The sequence below is a fragment of the Empidonax traillii genome, unplaced genomic scaffold (assembly GCF_003031625.1).
Source record: "Empidonax traillii isolate 1590-97213 ecotype Southwest subspecies unplaced genomic scaffold, ASM303162v1 scaffold175:size1888319, whole genome shotgun sequence".
NCBI lineage: Eukaryota > Metazoa > Chordata > Aves > Passeriformes > Tyrannidae > Empidonax > Empidonax traillii.
The window spans coordinates 1,724,737-1,743,750 of NW_020955368.1; the positions used below are offsets into that span (position 1 = coordinate 1,724,737).

General features: G+C 42.7%; 2 long non-coding RNA genes across 2 annotated transcripts; both read right to left on the bottom strand.

The window, feature by feature from the left end:
* Positions 1-2,529: 2,529 nt before the first annotated feature.
* Positions 2,530-5,555, bottom strand: LOC114058543. Its single transcript, XR_003571470.1, has 3 exons — positions 5,487-5,555; positions 5,073-5,206; positions 2,530-2,563 (listed from the first exon to the last, which is right to left on the bottom strand). It is a non-coding gene; the product is annotated as an uncharacterized LOC114058543 (long non-coding RNA).
* Positions 5,556-13,029: 7,474 nt separating this feature from the next.
* LOC114058542 lies at positions 13,030-18,233 on the bottom strand. Its single transcript, XR_003571469.1, has 3 exons — positions 17,927-18,233; positions 17,676-17,784; positions 13,030-13,059 (listed from the first exon to the last, which is right to left on the bottom strand). It is a non-coding gene; the product is annotated as an uncharacterized LOC114058542 (long non-coding RNA).
* Between the last annotated feature and the right edge of the window lie 781 nt (positions 18,234-19,014).

Sequence of the window (19,014 nt, forward strand, 5' to 3'; positions counted from 1 at the left end):
AATAAGCCAGTGGTTCACATCTGCTTGGGAGAAGAGTCAGGCTTGAGCTGTTTCCCTGGCTACTTGAGCTGAATTCACGTCTGTTATCATTAATGTGAATGTGGGTAGGAAAGCAAAAGGCTATGCTGGAAATGAAATCAAGTTCTCCTCCCACTGCCTGAAGCACATAAATCTTCTAAGTTAATGGTGCCACAGAATAGGTCTGATTGACTGCAGCAGGGGTCGGGGATGCACGAGGAATGTGGGGTCAAGCCCCGCGTACCGCTGACCTCTCTGAGGAGGTGTGTACCACTGCAGCCTCCCCCAGATCTGCTGCTCAGTGCCCATCTGAAGTCATTAGTATCTATCTACACACAGGGCTGAGGGCCCCTGCAGACCCTCTGCTTTGCTGCGTTGCTATGTGAGCAGCAGTGGGAGGAGCTGTGCTCTTCAGAAGGCCCAAAAGTATGGGAAACTCAGCTGGGGTCAGTGGTCACAGGTCATCAGTGGGGAGATGGCTCCTATCCGAGGTCAGCTCCATCCTTTCTCACCATGGACAGAGATAAAGACACCGAAAGTAAGGGCAAAGATGAGACTTGTGAAATATGGCCCAGCAAAAGTGAAGAGAGCATCTGGGGTACACCAGCCCTGGGACAGGGGGTCACTACAAAGTGTGGCTCACACCAGAGTGTGCCTGGTATCCCAGGACCCTCCCTGATGTGCCATTGTGCCACATGGTTTTGTCACAGCTTGGCACTACACGTGGCAGTGTAGTGGTGGTGGTGTATTGCCCACTACTGTAGATGGACACTCCAGTAGCCTGATGCCAACCAACTTCATCTTATTTCTTCTGGTGGGATCAACAGGAGTCAGGATCTGCACACAGGTCACACTTTAAAATTTGAAACTACTAATAAATACAACCAGCAAGACTGATAGAACTTGTTTTCTTCTCACATCAGTTTTATGCAGTTGGCTCTCCAGGGATGTCAGTGACATATTTCCTGGGTCTGCAACAACATCTGCAACTACATTAAGCATTTTGCACTGTCTCTCACATTTGACAGCACTGTTGCTCCAGACAGAGACAATGGACCTGCTTCCTTTGTGATTTGCATTCCTGTAGCTGAGCACAAGATGGCAGATGATCAGGTTGCTGTTTTCAGATACACAAAAAGCCCAGCTATGTTATTCACACAGCAGTGGTACACCTAGACAGCAAGTAATTAGGCTGGGAACAGAAACATTGGAATCAAGAAAATTAAATCCGTTCTCAACTACAGTCTTCCTAAGTTTATTTTGGCTCCTGGCAGCTTTTCCACTGGTATCCAAACAGATAACTTTGCCATGCTGGAGTTACCTTTTTTTGGTAAACATGTTCAAGAGTATCATGAAGGCAGGTACTGTGCAAAGAAACTTTAGAAGAGCTGAATTTGATAACTAGAACAGTGTCACATGAGTATTTTTTTATGCTTTTTAGCACCATTCTCTACCTTTTCAAGACAGGATAAAGTCCATCAGTGCCACAGCATAGCTACCTTACCCAGAGATGGGAAAGCAGGGACCAGCAGATCTCCCAAAAGCTTTTTTCCTTGCTCTCACCACCATGTTATGTGTAAAACTCAAGTGGCATAAGACCATCATATTAACATTATTCAAAGCCCAGCGCTACCCTCACACTTCTTTTTCCTCTGAAGCAAATCCTGTTCTCCTGTTTGCAGTTATTTATATTTCTTCTTGCTGATCTTTCTGGCAGGCTGTTCTACTTAACACCCCCCCAAGCAGAGAAATCCCAGCAGGACCCCTCTGCAGCAACACTGCTTTTAACCTATCATTATAATGACCATAATTTAGTGTCATTGTGTTTCTACCCCCTCTCAATGTTAAACATTAACCTTGGGCCCACTATTGACTGATGGAAGGCATCTACTGCAATCATATGGGAAATAGTGGGCATTATTTGCCACTTCAGGAGATGAAGGCATACAGAGGTCCATGCTGTGTTGTTTAGTGGAAGAGAGGAAAATGTCTGTGCAGAGCCAGCTTTAAAATCAGCCTTTAAATTGAGATTTCATAACTTGTGCTTCCGAAGTTTGACTGAGAAAAACACTAAATCTTTTCTACAGCCCTAGGATTCAGAAAGCACAGAAGTTTCCTTGATGATCAACCTTGTTAGCTCCAAGGACCTATTCTTTCAGAGTCCTCATTGTGTGATAACAAGAAAGAAAAAATGAGTTCTTGGAAGTAAAGACCCTCCTTCTGTTCAGGTTTGAATAAAGAAAGGGTCACTGCCCCTGAAGGCTTGCCTCTCTCTTTTCCTTTCCCTAGACCACATAAATAGAAGAGCAACACCAGCCCATAGGCTGAATACATCAGGTTCTGATCATACACCAAAGCTTTTGCGACACATGAAACTCATACATGCTGTCAGGTACACAGGCTGTCATGTATATGTTAATCCTATGTGGGATTGAATGTGCAGATTCTTGTCCTTCTGTGATGTGTATCTCCCCTTGCATAATCCCTGAACAATACTCTGCCTTTGAGAATGAAAATCTGAGAATTTTTTGAACTTTTTTTTAACCTGAGAATAGAAGGCTGGTGGTGGAACCAGTGGGTACTGATGGAAGAAGTACTAGGAAGCAGGAATACTGAAAAACACCTCCTTTTCCTTTGTCATCAAAGGCCTTGACAGGCCTCCCTCTCCCTTCTTTCATCTCACCCAAAACTTACCAGCAAAGTCCTTCCCACCAAGTCACCCACGACTTTCAAACTTCTTTTACTTTTTCAGTGTTTCAAAACACTTACATAAAGGCAAGGCAAATCTAACTGATGAACCCTAACCCTCTCCTCCCCCATACAGCTCACAGGAGCAGACTGGGAGCATCCCACAGCAAGGTCCTTCACTTCAATGCTTCTAGCAACTTGCATGAGGGGACTCCCACTCCTATCAATTGCACTTGGGGGTATCTAAATATCCTGTGATGGTCCTGTTTGCAGACCCAAACTGTTTACCATCAAAACAGACAAAATATTGTTCCCCCGCATATGGGATGCTAATTATTCCACTCTTCTGACAAAGAGCAACATGGTTGTTGTGGTTACACAAAGCTGAGTGAGAAGCTGTGACAGAGCCACTGGTTAAGCTCAGGTGTCCTTGATTCCTGCCTTGATCTACTTCAGACAAACATTTCTCATGACTGACAATGACTCAAAAGCCTTACTAAACCCAGACCTGTACACACTGAGATGTACAGCTGCATCACCTACCTCTCCGAGCCACTAACTCTCTCATAGACAAATACAAGATCAGTGGGATGACATTTGCTACTCTGCAAGTCCCACTGGTTGCATCCACTGACACCTCCCAAATCCCTCTCTCCAGGGCTATTCTCAATCCATTCTCTGCCCCTTTCCTATTTGTGTTTGTAATTGCCCCAATCCAGGTGTAGGACCTTGCACTTGACCTTGTTGAGCTTCATGAGGTTTGCGTGAGCTCAGCTCTCAAGGCTGTCCAGGTCCCTCTGGATGGCATCCCATCCCTCCAGCATGTCAACTCCACCACACGGCTGGGTGTCATTGGCAAACCTGATGAGGATGCCTCAATCCCCCTGTTCATGTCACCAGCAGAGATGTTAAACAGCACCAGTTCCAATACCAGCCCCTGAGGAACACCACTTCTCACTGGTCTTTTCCTTTTGTACCCTCTGGTGAATATATTCAGTTTAATCACACTGTATCTTGTCTGTCATTTTCCTTTGCTGCCTTGTGTCTTGCCAGCTTTGTATCACAGTGAAGCTTTTTTTTTTTTTTTTTTGTGAAAACTGAAGGAAAAAGGCATTAAATACATCGGCCTTCTCTAGGTCATCTGTACTGCTCCTGTTCCTCATTAGGTAATGGGCTTATGCCTGCTGCTGTCTTTCTCTTACTTTACTGTATTTATAGCACCTTTCTCCTTGTTTCCTAACACTCCTCAGTGGTTGTAATTCATTTAGCATGGCAACCTTTCTGCCCTACATGCTTATTTTATTCCTTGATCTCATCCTCGGTAATGTGACCTCATTCTCCTTTTTAAAATTATTCTTCTGGGACTCTCCTATTCTTACCCTTCCCTCTGGCTATCCACAGTGAGTAGAGGTGGATCTTTTAGCGTGAGCAGTGTCCCCTGGCTCAGCTGCTCTCTGCCCATGAGGGCAGCCCCTCACCTCTGGCTGTGCTGAGAAAGCCTGTCAAGATGTGGGAACTCACTCAAATGGCAAGGCTTTATTCACGACACAGCCTTTAAGTTGTTCCCAATCCTTCCATTATTACTTGTCACTGGTGAGGGTACAACTCAAATCCTGTGTTCAGTTTTGGGCCCCTCTCTACAAGAAGGACATTGAGGTGCTGGAGCTTGTCCAGAGAATGACAATGGAGATGGGGAAGGATCTGAAACACAAGTGTGATGAGAGGTGGCTGAGGGAGCTAGGGGTGTTTAGCCGGGAGAAAAGGAGGTTCAGGAGGAACTTATCACTCCTTACAACTACCTGAAAGGAGCTCATAATGAGGTGGGAGTCAGTCTCTTCTCCTAGGCAACAAGTACTAAAGCAAATGGCCTCAAGTTGCACCAGGGGAAGTTTAGATTGAGTATTAGGAAAAATTTCTTCACTGAAAGGGTGGTAAGGCATTGGAATAGGTTGCCCAAGGAGTGGTGAAATCACCATCCCTGGAAGTGTTCAAGAGGTGTGTGGATGTGGCACTTAGGGACGTGGTTTAGTGGTGAACACAGTGGCATTAGGTTAACAGTTGGACTTGATGAACCTAAAGTCTTTTCCAACCTTAATGTTTCTACAAATCTATACGAGGGATATGCCAGATGAAATCAGCAACATCTGTGTCCCATGTTGCTGACGTGCTGTGGCAGCAAAGGGTGGGAAATGGTGGGCCTCAATCCCATGCCCATTTCCACCAACAAAGGACAAGGGAACACCCAGGCAGAGGAGAACAGGGCATTACAGAAATGTCTCTCCCTCCTATCACTGAGTGAAAGCCACAGTAATTTTCCCTCCAGTTTTCAAGTCTCCTGGATACCTCAGTGTCAGCTAAAGAGTTACTTGGTTTTCTTCTGCAGGAGGGATGAGCATTTGCCTGTGCAGATCCACTGTGGCAGAGTTAAAAGGATGCAGGTCTGCCTTGCTCTGCTCCTCCTCCCTCCTCACACAGGAACCAATACTTCCCAAAGCCACCTCTGCAGTGAGTGAACGTGACACTGGCAAAAGTAAAGCCATAAAAACAAAGTGTTTAAAACTTTAAAATATGTATCTCCTCTGGCAAAAATCATCTGACATAGAAAGCAGAAGCAACCACTGCCCCACAGTGAGGATAACTCAAACAGAAGTGCTGGGAGCTTTACACGTGTTCAGTTTGTCGTGCAGGTCCTGGTGTGTGCTGTAGAAGGGGGGATGTTCGAGCAAGAGAGGTTCACCCATGTTTGACTTGCTAAAGACATGAAGGGATTGCAGACTTACCTGTTCCCTCCAAGATCTCAGCAATGCAGCCTCCACACTGAAATCCCAGCCATGCCCAGCAGCAGCTGATGGCAACTCTCCAGGTAGGACACCAAAGGCTTCCTCTGTCCAGTTTATTAGAGTGATCCTGATAAGACTTGACTTGCTCTCACCAAGTAGTTTTCCTTCTCAGTACAAGACGTTAAATAGTTTGCAAATGCTTGCAATTGCTTTGATACATGCTGGTTGTACTGGCCAAATGTATTTTCTGGGAAGTATCTTAATCCCAGCATGTCCCTCCTCAAAACTTTTCCTGTCTGAGATTGCAAACACTTGGCACTCAGAAGCTGAGGGAAGGGAAAGCTGTTGTGATTTCTGAACCAGGGTGTTGTATTTCAGGGCACCTGGTGGCAAACAGCTCCAGAGAGCATCATCTCTGCCTAGAGAGACCGCAGTTAATGCAGGGCTGAGAACAGAAATCAAAAACACTCCTAGACCCCTCTTCCAGCCTTCCTAGATGAAAATCTGACTTTAAAGTATTTTAAAGATGTATTTTTATAACTCACTTATCACATGTGTATCTGACTACTGTAGCGTGTTGAAACATCAGTTTTAATATGACAGAAGCACTGTCCTGCTGACATACCCCTAGATAATCTCAAACCTCTCTTTACCCAGAAAAGGTTGTGGTTTTATGCCTTAAATCCTTAAATTCAGATAAACTCCGAGGAGTTTCCCAAAGTCAGCCTAGAGCCTGTGCAGGAGGTCAGCAGGGTTGGTTATTTTTCATCCCACAGCTGATCCAGGCCCCGGTTGCTGCCTGTCTCACCCAGGGAGACCTCGGGTGAACCAGCCTGGCCCCACCAGCCACCGTATCAGGTTGTGTGAATGCAATCTAAATTCAGCAAGCAGCCCTAATTAATGCTCCTTATGTTTATTTGACTCACCGAAGACACGCATCGACCTAAGTAGTAAATCTCATCGTTGCATAGGAACTACAGGGATCAGTTCCTTCCCAAAAGCGTCCTGGATGGAGACCAAGATATCTAATACTGTGGGGAAAACACATATTGAGTGTCAAATTAAAGCAACAGCAGCTCTGCAACAAATGGCAACTTCCTCCTGGAAGAGTCAAAGATGGCTCTGACTGCTGATGGTTTTAAATGTGCTTTCAGAGTATTAATAGAGGCGATTTAAAATAGTTCCTCTCACTCTGGTTCCTCTCTTTAACTCATACCCAACTGCTACACATACTGTGGCTGCTCCTGCTAATACACTCTCTGACAAGCCACGGCCACGCATAGGTTTCCTTTCAGTATTTCCAAATTACTCTTTAATGGGAGACAAATGTGTCTTATTTGCTGACTGCTTAACGAGTCTGAAAGAATTTCCAGGCATGCAATGAGATGGTGCTTATTAGAGCTGCTTGCAAGTTGCTTTATTTGCTTAAATCTGTGCTCACAGGACATTATTCACTGGCACCTGGATGTTGCACTGGCCGGTGCAACAGTAACATCTAAATCAGTATATTATGTAAAAAAAACCAGGAACTTCAATGGGAGTGTTCCCATTTATACTTGACAAGAGTCAGGAACCGTCATATCGCACTGACGAGAGGTACATGTGAACAGTTGCTTTACTCCTGTAGTTGTAGGATAGTAATTGCTGTCTATCTTCCCAATGTAGAAATACACTGAGTAGGTGATCCTGGCAAATTTGACTCTGTAGAATTTCATGCTCCTGGGGCTTACTATTGATTATTCAGAGGGAGTCTTTGTTTCGGTGGCCGTGCAAAGGAAATATGCCTCTTCGTGGATTTGTACACGCATTTGGGGATTGGATTTTTTTATTTATTTTCCTTTTAGTCTGACAACTCCACCAGGAAACGTTTCCAAGTGAAGACTTCTTGACATAAATATTTATACTGTCACCTGCCTTTCCACCTGCTCCTAGCCACTGGGTCAGAGGTGGGAAGCATGGATTAAAGGCCGGGGACAAGAGGAAAAGCAGCAGGGAAAGAAGCTGAGAGGGGAGCCTGAGGCAAGGGTACTTGGGGCGTGAGAAAGGCTGGAGGAGTTGAGGGAGGCCAAGGGATGGAGTCGTGGGCAGGGGCGGGGGATTTGTGAAAATATTACATAAAAAACCATAATTTTGGCTAGGATGGGAGAGTCTTTCACTGGCAAATCTGGCGTCCATCACTCCTCCTTCACAAAGGAAGGGTGGTTTGTGGGTGCTGGGTTTTGTGCGAGCTGCGGGTACGTGGCTGCAAAGCGCCTTTGGCAACAAAGAGCCAGATGCGGCGAGTTTGATCAGAGTCAGATGGGGTTTGGGGGAATAAAACACCCCAAAATAGATGGTCATTGGAATAGAAACAAAAAGAGAAATTGTACATTGACCCTGAACTCATGTGACCGAAAAAGGAATAAATCCCTCATTTTTCCAGCATAAAAAAAAAACTTATGCGGTTTTCTAGAGACTAAAAGGCCTTAGATCTTAGTGCTTTGTCTTTCTTACTGCTAGTAGGGCATTCAGCCTTAAGAAAACCATTAAGAACATGCTTTCTCAGGGTATATGAGGCTTTTTACTATTCAATAACCGGGGGAAAAAATGAATTAATATTATTCTGTTGATTTCACAAACTGAGAGGACTTTAGGATTTTCCTCTCTTAGAAAAGTTTTACTTTTCAGCTCTCAACTATACCAAAATTAGCCACATTTACTGCAGGAAAGCCTTGTTAGTGTTCAGCATGTATTTGAAATATACAGGCACGCCAGATGAAAACCAGCAGTGTGAAATTAGTGCAGCAAGAGAAAAAGGCGAGGATCAAACCGGACCCTCTGGGGCTGGCTGCTGGCAAGCCTGCAGCGTGTGTGTGCTCTCCCCTCTACTCCCAGTGCCCTTGATTTCTCAGGCTGTTTTGAAAGACAAAAAGAAAGTTGGTAATCATACACCGACAGATGGTTCCTTGGTTAGTTACTCTTTATTTAGATGGAAGCAACTGCGATTCATCAGCTTTTTCTTTTTTTTTTTTTTTCATAGCTACATCGTGGTGAACTTTCAACTCCTAATCTATTTCTAAGAAGTATTGTGTGGCGAGTGTCTATTAATAACAAACTGACTGGAAATTTCCTTTTTCATATTCATATTCCAGTCTTTGAGATGTTTTCACCCAATTTTATTTCACTTTTCAATGACAAAGCAATCTGGAAAGTTTTCTAGTGAATGTCACATTAAAGATATTGGTTACATGCCTATAATTAAAACTTAGGTGTTTCTTTCTTACTTTTGGACTTCCTTCCTTTACCTTAATTGTGAACTGATAGCTAATGAGCTGCTTGATTTTTTATTTTGATCCTGAACAATTTTGATTGATTATTTTGGGGAAATATGCTTGTAGCACCTTCCTACGCATATCAGAGTTAAGCTGTATCTGTGAATAGGCCTTTTGAATGATATTTTACAGAACTCTATGTGCATTTAAAGTTAAGAATGTCACTAAATAACTTTGCTAGATGGAATCCTGAAACAAGAGAATTTGGAAGGATTGGCCTGAAGCTGAAGAGTGGGTCTCTACAACAACCTGTGTTACAGTCCAGATCACAGCCAGGGGGTTTGTTTTCCTTTTGACCCTTTTGGGTTGATGTAGGATTTCACTGCACATCTTAGATCCAAGTGAACAGTAATTTCTCCAAGATTCACTAATTAAAATAAAACTCTATTAAAAAACCTCTAAAGAATGAGATACTCTTTTGGGGATTTTGTTTCATGTTTCCTACCAGACATCATTACAGGCCCACACCAGAATTACTGAGTGCAAACAAACTTGCAAATGAAGTAGTGTCCAAGTTTTCTTTTACAGACATAGGGGAAACTTACACTGAAACATTTTTTCCAGCAGCACAAATTCAAAATATCAGAACTATTCACTTTTCCAGGTATTGAAGTGGGTTGAAGAAAAACAGATTATTACCTTGAAATTTTAAAAATACATTAAAATAGATTTGAAGAACAGAAGGGGACCATCTCTATACTTAGTTACCATAAATCACTTAATGCAGCTGTGCTTATTCATTTTTTTATGGAATTAGTCTGGATTTTGCAAAGAAAAATCTCAGGGAACTCAAATAGTCAATACCTTTAGTTCTAAAAGAATCTGATCCAAGACTGCTCTAAATTATTTTACATTTGGACCTGATCTATCTCAAAACCAGCCCATAGTTGTAGGGATCAGAGTCAAATTCAATGCTGGTTTCAGGGTCACTCAGTAATATGCAGGTACAACTTTTTTGAAAATTCTTCACTTTTTCACCTGCCATTAACGCTATCACATATCTACCTTGTTCTATAACAGGCAAAATGAGAGGAAGAGTCCCTTTTTTCACAGGGGTTTTATGGATACACCCCACTGCTGGCCTTCCAGACAAGAAGTACATTGATTTCCCATGAGGAATGGCATGCTGTCGGAAGATGGGGTCACTAAACAATGAACAACTCACTTCCTTGCGAACTGTGGTCCTCCTTGTCTGCCTTTGTCAAAATGCTCCCTTCTTATTGATAAACCTCAGTAGGCAACTGGGTATTTTTTCTCTTGTTTTATCCTCAGTTCACCTCTCTGGACTTGAGCTTGCCCCAGTGCTGCTGAAAAGATGTTTTTCTCCATGTTTTTACATTGAGAAAGAAGACGCCACAAGAAGATGCAAAGGGAGGCCCTCTAGGTAAACCTACCCCAGGGCCTGGACCAACTGCTTCAAGGATTTATTTTGGGTACGTCCTCCTTGCAGGAGAGCTCCTTCTCCAAGTGCTCATCAGGAGAAATGGTCACATCCCCAGAACTCAACTCAGCCAAATTGCCCTGCAGGCACCTCCCTCCCCCTGACTCCATGGATCCTCCAGCTGCCCTCCTTCTCCTCCTCTTCCCCTCTTTGGCACTGATCTGCAACCCCCACGGGTCACACAGTGGGCAATGAGATTAAGACCGGGATTTGTAAAGATGATGCCTTTTTAGACAGCTTAATAGGCCAGATGCTCAGCTGAGGATCAGGCCATCTGTCCATTCAAGCCCTACCTGTACCAAACAGGTTATTTCTAGCAGAACTGTTAAGAGAGAGAGGTAAACAACTAGGAGCTACAAACCCAAAACCCAGGTACACAGGGACATGGAAGGGCCTCCTGACACAAAGAACAAGGAAGAGAAAATGAGACATGACCTTCACGGCTGATAGAGGCACTCGTAAGACGGAGGCAGTCCCAAACTGCATGTATGGCGAAGGACTTCTTTTCTCTTTCAGCAGATATTAAGGAGCCCAAGAGTCAGCAAAACCAATAATTATACTCACTTTAAAAGCCTTTGCACCATCAGAGTAGAGTGAAGTGAGCCCCCACCAAGAAATGGGAGTTAGGCTCAGTCCCCAAAGCCAGCTGCTGCTTTAGTGCAGTGATCTGTCTCCATACTCCCTGATAAGCAGTCTATGCCCCGTGACTTATAATAAAAGGGAATGATGGTCCCTGAACAAACCCAGAAAAGAGGTATTGATTTGCAAATAGTTTAAAAGAATATTCAAGGGTCATGAGCTGACCCTTTTTCAGCTCTGACATTTTATATCAGGGGGGATCCTATTGAGACGGGAATTCATATCCTAGACATTGTTTTGTCCTGTTTCATAAATAAGTTGAATAGCTTAATTGATTGACACCCACTGCACTTTCCCAGCTTCCTCAGGCTCAAAAGTACACTGCTGTTTTCTGCCATAAATAATATGAACTTTCAATCAGCCGCCAGGCACAAAAAGGAACTGAAAATTCTCCATACAATAGCTGCAATCTGGCATACGAGGCACTGCAGGGATATTTGATATCACCAGGTATTCATTTTCTTCTTGTGGCAGCAATAGCGTTTTCCTACCCAAATAACCTAAAACCTAAAGGAGAAATACCCAGGGGCCCCTGAAAGGAGGAAGATCAGTTCGTCCCGACATTTATGTGTGTCCAGGGGTTAAGAAACTGGTTTGCAATACTGTGAACACAACATGGTGGAGGACATGCTGAACTACCAACTCCAGTCCCTTGGAAGTGCTGATGCAGTATCTCTCCATCCCTCCTAGTTTCTGATCCAAGTCCATCTCAACCTAGATGACATTTTTTGCCCCCAAGCTCCCCATTTGTCCCCAGATCTCACTCCTCTGATCACTACAAACCTCATCCTAATTTTCAATCCGTGCTTATTTGTGTTTAACTGAGATCAATCCTTTCTCATCACAGGTTTATTCTTTTACTTCAATAGCTCTTTTTCCCCTTGGATATTTAGTCCCCAGTGGATTTTGTGTTCATTTCTCCTCCTCAGTCTTGGTTTCACTTGGACAAATAAATAAGCTACACACTTTGAATCTCTTACTTTTAAGACAACTTAATTGCCTTGTCAGCAATGCTAGTGACTTTTGGTGATGTCTTGGGTGGGATATATCCAACACTTCCAAAAAATGGATGCAAAAAGGAGTGTGAAAGTGTTGAGGACTTCCTCTCAAGGAAGAAAGGTGTGGATGTGCTTACCTTCAGTTGCCCAAGTTGGAAAGCGTTAGCTTCTGACCTCCCTATGCTTTAATTTCCTCATCTCTAAAACAGAAAGGACAACACAAACCTCAAAGGGGAGTCATTTTCCTAAAGTACTCCAAGATCTTCAAGAGAAAATTTCAGTTCTAAATGTGAAATTCTTTTTTCAGTTGTTCTTTACTTGTTACTTCTTAAGCACTGCAAATCCTGGAGTGATGGCACTAAGCCAGACTAAAGCCAAGGCAAGTTTCTCCGTTGATTACAGTGGGAAACCTTTATACAAAAAGTTTCATAAAAGGTGACAGGCCTCTATTGCTAAGACAGAGCAATAAACACCAGGAGAGAAAGAATACTGACTGAAACTACTGTAAGGCCAAATGCAAAGATCAGTAGCTTTTCTTTAGAAGTAGCAGCAAACAGTTAAATCTATTTTTCTTGCTCTGCTTCAGAAGAAATCTCTCCAAGGATGAGCGCCATACACAGCCTCATCTGTAATTAATAAATGTTTGGAAGGACACTTTCCCACTCAACATATGAAATTATAGATGATCCCTTAATTCCCCAGACATTTGCAAGCCTTGTCTTGTCAGAATTGAATTTACTACAGCTGATTACCCTGAGAATGCACTGACCTTCTTAGCTCCTGCTGTGGTCTTTATTTTTTCCATGGCAGATAATATGGGGACCAGAAACTGGGGACTTGGTAGTAGGGATTATGTGATACTAATGAGACAAAGCTTATTGTTGATGCTAACTGTTATTACCCCTAAAAAAAGTGCACAACTCCAGACAGATGGACTTCACTTTGTTACACCAGGAGGGAGCGAATGCATTTTGACAGTAGCAGCATCTATTTAAAATCTGGATCACATCTGGTGCCTCTCCGAAGCAGTCCATGTCTGATCAATCAGAATTATGGCTCTTCAGTCTCCAGACGAGTTAGAAGAAATTCATTATCTGTTTTGAAGCCTGCTTCTCTTTCATCTATTAAAAAAAAAAAAAAAGAAAGAAAGAAAGAAAGGAATTTTCATGGGATCCATTTAGCTACTGGAAAAAAAAAAAGAAAAAGAAAAAAAAAAAGGACAGTAATTAAACTAACTAGTAGGTTCTACATCTGAAGATATGATTAATTCTTTGAAACACCATGCATGTAGGTACTTGGCTCATGCTAGGCTTCAGTCAACAGTTTCTTAGCTGATGAAATAGGTAGCCTAGGACTTATCTCCATTTCTGGTTAATTCATAAACTCTTGGAAATACCCACATGAATTTCTCCAAACTCCATCAAAGGTCAATATTTGTCTTTCAGTCACATTTAGCCCCTGGAAATGGGGCTTGAGAGATACCACCTTGAGGACAGCAGTGTTTCCATGGGGCCTCCTGGTCCCAAGGATGTCACCCCTCTCCCGTGTGTCCCCTTCTGGATCAGCAGTTTTGAATGCTGAAAATGGACACTGAAAGGTTGTAAATTCACCCCTGTGAGTTCTGCTGAACCCAAAAAGATGGTGAAAGCCTGAGCTTACAAATCACTAAAAGCAGAATGCAAAAGGATGTCTCTTGTTCTGGATCACTTAAATTTCTCAATATGTTTTTTCTGATTACACGGAGTTTCTTCTTGCCTTTGCTGAGGAGCACGATTGTCACACCAACTGGAACTGAACCTCTGAAGGTCTTGTCATTGCTTCCCTCTTTACTATGTGTTTTCTCTGAAGTCTGTAAAAGCACAGTTCAGAAAACAGCCTTTTGAAAGCAATGAACTTGTATGTCCCTCATCCACAACTTTTAAAAGAAAACTGAAATTAAAAGATAAAGCCCTTTATAGATGTTACAACTGAAGTTGTTGAGAGAGCAAAATCATATTTTGAGGGTGGGGAAACACAGGTTTTAGGTTCAAAAGTACAACCTAGAAGGAACAATTTAAAACACTCATCAACATTCGTAAAATAGCTCTCAAAATTCACTGTTAAATTGTTATTTTTGATTCATGCTGATGAAAACCAGAGAAAATATCTACTTTCATGAGTGAGGCGGAGGCAGTGACCGTAGCCATCCAGAGGAGCATCAGGTGTGCAAATTTATACTGTAGCAGTGATGTCTCGGGAGCAAATGATTTTGACTGCTTGTTGATCATGTCCAGGTGGGTAAAGTACAAAATGAGGTTATAGCGGCTGCCTGCCCCAATGTTAAACCACCCTCAATATTTGTGGGGCGGCTCCAAAGACATTTATCTACCATGGGTGCAGGACTGCCATGGGAAAATTGACCCTGGATGACATATATCAAAATCTCCTGCTAGCAGTACTAACTCCTCTGGAATTTCTACAAATCATGGATGACAACTTTCTAACCAAGAAGTAAAAGTTAACGGTAACTAAGGTGGAAGTGATTATGTTTGATCCCTGTCTCAGTTAAAAACACATGGTATTTCAAGACAGGCAGTTTCACAAAGCTGAAGCAAGTACCAGCCAGTTGTAAGGAAGGACTGAAGACTAAATGTGATGCCTGAAATGAGTAATTGAAAATTTTTTAGCTAGGTGTAAAAAGAAATAAATAACAACGACAAAACCAAAGTAAAACTGTGGGTAAGGAAGCATGGTTCAAAAAATCTAGGATAGATAATGAGGCAAAACAAGCCATAATAAAGGATGTTGTAAACACTGAAAATACATCCTGGAGCTATACAAAACTAATAAAAAAGCAAAGGGATGCAAGGAAGTACATAAGGGCGAAGAAAAAGACAGTAAGGAGCAGATGTTTGAGTCCCTTGGGACCAAGAGTTACCAATACTACACTCCCAGGAATAGTAAGAGCAGCATAGTCAGTAATAAAGCAGAAGATCAGGAGTCTTTAACAAATACTTCCATTCCCTGCCCAGGAGTAAACCAGACGGGTTCATATTGTAAGGAAAGAATGAATATTTTCCACTCGGGCCATAATCGAAAGGGAAGCAAAACAGTCACTACTAAAGTAACTTTTTAACAACCTAATACGTGGCACCAGGATTACTAAAAGTGCAGGTTAGGAAGTTCCCCTGCATGCTGCTTTTGGTAACTTGGGCTCAGAAGTGGCAGAAACTTGGGAGAAAGCGAATACTGTTGCAATGTTTGGACGTGGTAAAGGAAATGATCAAATAGGCATAAATCTGTCAGCCTGACACTTGCTAAGGGTAGTAATAACAGAGAATTTTATACAAGATTTAACTACTAAAGAATTCAAGGAGGTACTCTAAATAATATTTTGCAAGAATTTATTAAAAACAAAGTATCTAAAAATTGCTAATATCATCACTACCAAGGCAGAGACAGATAGGACCTGTTGATTTCACTTGTTCTCATATCCAGAAAAGGGGGAAAATATTCCCCTTATTTCCCAAGTAAGAAATATTTGGGGGGTTAGAGAAATGTGACCCATAATTCAGATTTTTGCTCTTCGAAAAAACATTTGTTATCAAACTTAAAAGGATGAAGGAAGTCCTAATTAGGGCCAGTGCAATTCAATCTGCTTTTTAATTTAAAGTTACCAGCCCTAATCTGTAAATTTTTTTAGTTAGTTGTGGTGATGAAGTAATAATTTTTTGTTAATATTATATTTTAACCATGGGATAAGGCTGTGAAGTGGTGCAATCCAGAACAGCTGCAAACACCCACAGCTCACACAAAATACTCTTCTCCCCTCTATTTTCACATAGGCCTCAGTAATTAGCCCCCAGTATAAGGAAATAAAGATTTTGTGAAAGAAGTAGAAGATAAACAGACAACTCCATCTAATTTCTATCCAAATCAGGAACAGGCATGGAGCAGGGTCTCTATAAATAACTGAAACGCTTTATATATATATATATATGTATATATCTGTCATTTTTTTGCTGAAATAAGGCACATAATTCCTTGAGGTGAAAAGATAAATCCCCTTTTGGTCCTGAACTTTCTGAAATAATCACCGCTCCCAGATGGAGCGTGCAATGGCAGGTTACCGAGTTCAGGGAATGACTGGGGTTCATGTTGCCAATTGCTTTTTGCAGTTATTTCTGCATTTTCCAACAGCCCTTTTACCATATGGAGACGAAACTCACTTTCAATCTCTCAACCATCACACCTGCTTTAAAACTGTCTGTGACTTGAGGGGTGGGATTGAAATCCCACATTAGGACACAGGAGCATGGAAAAGTGCCCCAATTCCCACTGTGTTCAGTGGAAACAGAATCAGCGCAGCCAGTGAGATGTGGAGAGCTGTTTGCCTGAAGAAGACACCCACTTTGATCAGCAGGTTAAACTCCACACAAGTCCCTTTCACATTTAACTTTTCAGAGAAACAGATCCAATGCTTTGCAACAGGGAAACAGAGCTCTCTTTTCCAAGAAAACACTTCAATCTGTGTTTCTCTGTAATAAAATTTCTCCCCACCACCATACAGAAGGCATTGCTCATTGCTTTAAAGCAAATGTTCTCTCAAAGACCCCATTTCTCCTCAGCTTTATGGAAACTTCTCTGCTTCACAGCTCTGTCCTCCCAAAGCCTGATGTGCAGCCACCCCCGGATTTTTGCAAGTGCAAAGATAATTAAGAATAAGTAAAACCAAAGCCCTGTTTGCATTGATATCTCTCTGTCTTTAGTTTTCTTTGAGGATTTATTCTTTCTTTTTTTCTAGATGTGCCTGTTGGCTCTAGGACAGCATTCTCCTAAATATTATGCGTGCCCTCCCAGCTCCAGCTGGGAAATAGCGCTGCATTCGAGCCAGGCTTGCAAACCCCTTGTACCGAGGCTGTCCTCCCCAGACAGACAAACTACAGCCACCTCTGTCCTGCAGCAGAGAGCTTAGGAAATGACAAGCAATTTTTCTCGGGTCACCCTGAGCCATAACCTTGGGTGTGAACTCCCCCACCTGCAGGAACAGGGTGGGAGGTGAATGGTCTGAGAACGCCTGAGGTGAGAAGGCACATTTGCATTACATCTCTGATCATCAAGATATGCTGCCAGGGGACTGTTAATGGGTACTCGCTTATCGCATTATAATTTGCAATATTCCAAAATGCAGTATTAAAAAAAAAAAAAAAAAGACCCCAAACTGAGACAATACCCTGCAGCACCACCTCTGATGATAAAAACAGATTTTCCACACCTGCCGACTTCACACCCAAACCAACGTCTGTTTAATAAACAGTAGCAGGAAAAAGAAAAAAATACTAACTCTGGAGTTTCATCAACAGTTAGAGAAAACCTGTTAGTATGTCAACAATCAGCTATTTCTGCTTGATGAGTGTCACGCACATCCACATGGGATGTTTCTCAGTTGCTCTTATTTGGGACAAGGGCATGATACAGGTGTATCTAATTTTAAAAAGCAATCAGATAGCCCGACACAGAGTCTCACGGTGGAACTCAGGCACAAGATTATCTTGTTCATATATGTGGTATAAACACGTTTTCATCCCTGTTCAGGTTTGGATTTTAAAGCTAATTACATTAAGTTAGACGAGATAAGGAGATTTTTAAGTGGGCTGCTAGTCCTTTGCTTTGCAAGCAATGCCAATTGCCAATCGTTAACACCTCACAATCTTCTGATCTTCATCCCTGACATTTCTCTTCAAAGTCTTGTATTTCAGATTCTTTAGGTATTCTACAGAGCCCTACTTAATCTTTCCATTTTGACACCCGGTTGACTCACCTTCAGCAGATGCCAGGGGTTACATTGCTTGTTGCCTTACTTAACAATACAGCCTTGCAAGATCCCAAGACACTTTTGTCATCACAATGTTTAATAATGTAAATACTTCCTGGAATTAAAAAAAAAAAAAAATAGAAAGTACTTTTGTTTGTTTGCTGGTTTCACTGAAACATTTAATTTTTTTTTCTGAAAAAAAAAAGAGAATTATTAAATTTAACAGCTTTTATGGCTCTTATAAGAAGGAAACAGACCCTAAGCACATTAAAGAAAGACATTGGGCCAGACACTGGACCAAGGGTGCATCAAAGCATTACAGTCCTAATTCCTAAAACCAAGTAAAAATTTGGGATTGTGGCAGAAGTCAAGGTTCCTCCAGCTATTACTCCAGAATTCAGCGGTCTGAGAACTTTAGTAAACCTGACCCAAACCCTTCAACTGTTAAAACAGCCTCCAAAAGAGGAGTCCCTTCTCTGGGGGGCTGGAGCACTGTCTGCCATCAGCCGAGGACGTGTCCCTCTCAGCCCCAGCACTGCCGGGAGATGCTCCCCCTTCCAGAGCCAGCCAAGTCCATTTGCGTCACAGTCACTGCCTGCCCTTTCCTGTGCCCGTGCCCACTTGGCAAATCCCCCAGCCCTTCCTCCAGCCCATGCTCCTATCACACACAGATTGCAGCCTGAGCCCCGTTTTGGCTCTGCAAAAGCACAACACCTGTTTTGAAGGTTAACAGATAGTGACAACTATAATCACAGCTTCTGCTGAAGTTTTAGCCTGCCAGACAGCCCATTGTGCTATTATTTTCAATAGTTTTTTTTTTTCTCTCTACACACATACCCCACCGCTTTTGCAAGGCAGCATCACAGGCAGCTGCTGAAGGCTCCATTTTGGAAAGATGGTCAGCTTTCCTCTGCCCTCTTCCTGGTGGCTCTCAGTGCCGTTCCCCACCGTGCCAAGGCACTGCACTGTGATGCTGCTCATTGCAGATCATGGCATGAGGATGCTCCAGCAGCTTTGCCCACCCTGTGTTCATTAGGGCCCCACAGGGTAAAGTTACGTCTCACATTTCACCTGTATGGGCTCTGAGATCCATGGCCAAGAGGAGTCACAAGCTGCCCCAGTCGTGGTTGCACGCTGCGGGACTGGGATTGGAGCCAGGGTCACTCCCAGGAGAGGAGGGGGAGGCTCATATATCCTTGGTAAAGGCTCCCACGACCAGAAATTTCCTTGTAATCTCAGTGCTTTCATTTGTCAGTGAGTGTGCTTTGACAGTCAGTGAGAGGTCTTCTCCCCAGAATTCTGGTCTCTCGTGCAGGGAGGAAGACAGGAAAAAGGGACTTCAAAA